The sequence below is a fragment of the Aplysia californica genome, unplaced genomic scaffold (genome assembly GCF_000002075.1).
Source record: "Aplysia californica isolate F4 #8 unplaced genomic scaffold, AplCal3.0 scaffold00010, whole genome shotgun sequence".
NCBI lineage: Eukaryota > Metazoa > Mollusca > Gastropoda > Aplysiida > Aplysiidae > Aplysia > Aplysia californica.
Window position 1 is genome coordinate 2,852,706 of NW_004797280.1, and position 3,785 is coordinate 2,856,490.

Sequence of the window (3,785 nt, forward strand, 5' to 3'; positions counted from 1 at the left end):
AGATAGATAGATAGAGAGAGAGAGAGAGATAGAGAGATAGAGAGATAGAGAGATAGATAGATAGAGATGGAGAGAGAGAGGGGAGTATAGGTTTAACGCCCCTATCATCACTATTAGGTTATTTAAGAGGCGGGACCTCTGAGTTTAACGTTCATCTCCGAAAGGACCGAGCCAAACGGGAAATTCGTGTAAAGAGTCTTTCCCAAGGACACAACGTCGGACTGAGCTGACGTTCGAGCCCCCGAACCCATATTGTGGGAAGGGGATGAAAATTATTTTTTTTAAAGGGGGAGCAAAGCGTCTCAAAGTGAAAGTCTTACAAAACAGCGATTCCATCCTTCTGTCGACCGTTGAATCTGATACAGAATCATGCTTGTTCAACAACGTGTGCGCCACATTTTGAAGGCTTCGATAAGAACACGTTTAAAAAATCCAGGTGAGCGGCACAGCTCAACACACGTTCGATGTATATCTTTTGAAAACTGAGATCTTTGAATTTGCCTTTGTATAGATACATTTCTCTCCAGGCTTTGTGGAGACCGGTACAGTGCACGGGCAATGCATACACGTGTACTGCTTCAAGTTCCTTTATTTTCTTAAGTTTACATAAGAATTGGTATGCATTGTTCTTGAACTTTCCAGAAAGGAAGGGGGCACTTAGATGTACGCCATTTAGAACCTTGTGGGTCAAAACGCCAAGGGGCGTACCCCTCAACAGCTGCCCTGTCTTGCCTCCCCTTTCTTGCGGCGCCTTAATACTAAGATTTTGAGGTTTCAGTCAACTTAAGTCCAGTGGACATTCATTTGCCGCAGCCATAGCCCCGACCCCCAACCTAAATCGTATCTTCTAGAGGATTTAATCAACAGGAGCAGGGGGTTTGTGTATTTGAGGTTAACATACCAGTCTGTGAAAAACCATCTAATTAGAACGTCTGGAAGCAAGTGTTTTGAATAATCTTCCAAACATAAGAAAAGGCAACACGTCCTTCAGCACTGCAAGACGCACAGGGCCCTGAGACAGGAAATGTAGCCAACCCCATTGATACATCAAGAGAAGCTGTACGGGCCGACATATGAACTGAGCAGGACGGCCAAGCACTAGTGCATGATAGATATCGGACTTCAAGTGTGATAATGCGATCGAGAAGAAGAAGATAACAAAATGCTTCAATTGTTTCGAAACGGCCCATTGTTTGAGCTCATGAACCTTGAGTTTACCCTGTGACACATGTACAATTTTTTTTTATTTGAGGCTGTTTTGACAGACGGTCATAAGATTGTTCTGTCCGATACACTCATAAAGCCTTCCCCGCGGCGCTGAGACTCGCTCACGAAATGCTCTTGCTCCCTGCCTGACTCTGACACTCTGTGTTGAAACTCTCTTTATCCGTCACATTCGTGAAATGGGGAAATATACAAAGAAACGAAAGAAGGACAATATGTTATTGATGGTGTTATACCTACATTTTTTAAAGAATTTAAACGAAACTACTAAACGGGGGTGGGGGTGGGGGGGTCGTAATTTACATAGCAAAACGCTATGGTCGACGTATATTTTTATGTGGCTATAGAAAAAACCAATGGCTGCTTTAGTTATTTCACAAACCACAGCACTCATCAACGGGGACACACAGACCCACGCACACACACGGGCACACATACACACATAATATGATCAAGCGTTTCACGTCGCCTGCCTCCCCCAGCAACAGCCATCAAAGAGCATTAATCACATTTCAGAATCTGTGACTTCTTTAAAGAGAAGCAGCAAAGGCAATCCCACAGGTTGTCTCGGTCACACGAGGAACATCCAGTCGCTACTTTTCTTCAGACAGATAACAACAACTCAAAGCAGACCCGGGCTCTCAGTCTCTTTCTTTATTGCCAATATAGCGACTCTCTAGCTGTTACCAGTCCTGGCGAAACAATATCCTGCCTAGCTAATGTACACGACGCCCTCTCAGATGGGAAAGGACTGAAATCCTAGTCAGATCTTGCCCTAAATTTGCATTGGCCGTGCCGATTCGAAATCCTCAAAGATTTACTCTCGCCGTTGCGGTTAATGGCGGTTGCATTGTCGGCGGTCATTATCCCCGTAGTCTGTGAGTCCATTAGAGGGAAAACCACTTCCCGGTACAAATGGGTCTCAGCACTATTTTCTCGCCAAAGTGAAAGGGGCGAAAGGACAGGTTGAGACAGTCTCCACGGGTTCTGGGGGATGCTTTCTTCCGATGAAAGCTTTAGGAGATCTCAAGGCTTAAAAGCGTTGCGAGATTTGGCTGGTGCGCGTGAGCATTGGGCGGTTTTCTCCAAGTTTTGCGACATCCAAGGCGTTCTCGCTGATCCCTGGAGACAGCAAGCAAGATTTGCCAGATTTCACAGAGGCCCTGTGCAAAATTAGTTCTCTTGTAAAAGAAACAGCCGCCATATGTTGCAAATAATGACACTGGGTTCTGATTTTCATATAACTGATTGAATGACTATGCCAATGTTGCTAGTTATGCAGTTGGTTTCTAGAATTCGTTTTATCTTTGTCCGTTTAACAGTACATTGATATCTGGGGCAGTTTGTTTGTTTTGTTTCACGTGTAATTTTTCTTGGTTTTTTTTATTTGTGTGTTTAAGTATGTGCGTGTGTATGTGTGTGTATGTGTGTGTTTGTGTGTGCGTGTGTGTGTGTATGAGAGAAAGTGTATGTGTGTGTGTGTGTGTGTGTGAGTGTGTGTGTGTGTGTGTGTGTGTGTGCAAGTGTGTGTGTGTGTGTGTGTGTATGTCTGTGTGTGTGTCAAAAACAGTGGATGGAGAAGGTTGGAAAAGGTGCAGATTAGTGCCTGTGATGTGCCGGTCAGGGGCTTCAGTGTCACACGCAAGAGGCTAAAGTTCGATTCCCGAGTTGGGTGACATTTTTATCGCGTACATGTATCTCGGTCTTTCTGCTGGGTCGTTGTATCCCTCTCAGCTCCAGTTTGACCCTGATCGGCTGGGTCGGAAGCCAGCCTCTAAAATGATCTAAATTGTATCGATGGGGGTGTCAAAACCCCTACATTAAAAATAAAAAAAAGTGCTGGCTGGCAATTTCGATTATTGTTATTGCAGAAAATCTTTAACCAGTATCTCATTCTTTCTGCTGAGACGTTGGATCCGTCTCTGTCAAAGCCCGGGTGGCCATGACAGGCAGGGTCGCAGCCCGCCTCCTAAATGATCAAACTTGTGTCAAGGGGGGCGTAAAATCACCTACATTAAAATTTCCTTGAGGCGTCCCTCTACCTGTCCCGTTTTTTCCACATTTCTCCCCCCCCCCCTCTCTCTCTCTGTCTCTGTCTCTCTCTCTCTGTGTCTCTTTCTCTCTCGCTGTCTCTGACTCTGTCTCTCTCTCTGTCTCTCTCTCTCTGTCTCTCTCTCTCTCTCTCTCTCTCTCTCTCTCTCTCTCTCTCTCTGTGTGTGTGTGTGTTTCTTTCTCTCTCGCTGTCTCTGTCTCTGTCTCTCTGTCTCTTTGTCTCTCTCTTTGTGTGTGTGTCTCTCTCTCTGTCTCTCTGTCTCTCTGTCTCTCTGTCTCTCTCTCTCTCTGTCTGTCTCTCAGTACACACACACACACACACACACGCGCGCGCGCGCGCGCCCGCGCACACTCACATTAAAAAACACACACACATACACACACGCACAAACACTCATACACACTCATACACATACGCACAAACACACACACATACACACATACATGGGCACACATCTATCTATCTATCTATCTATCTATCTATCTATCTATCTATCTATCTATCTATC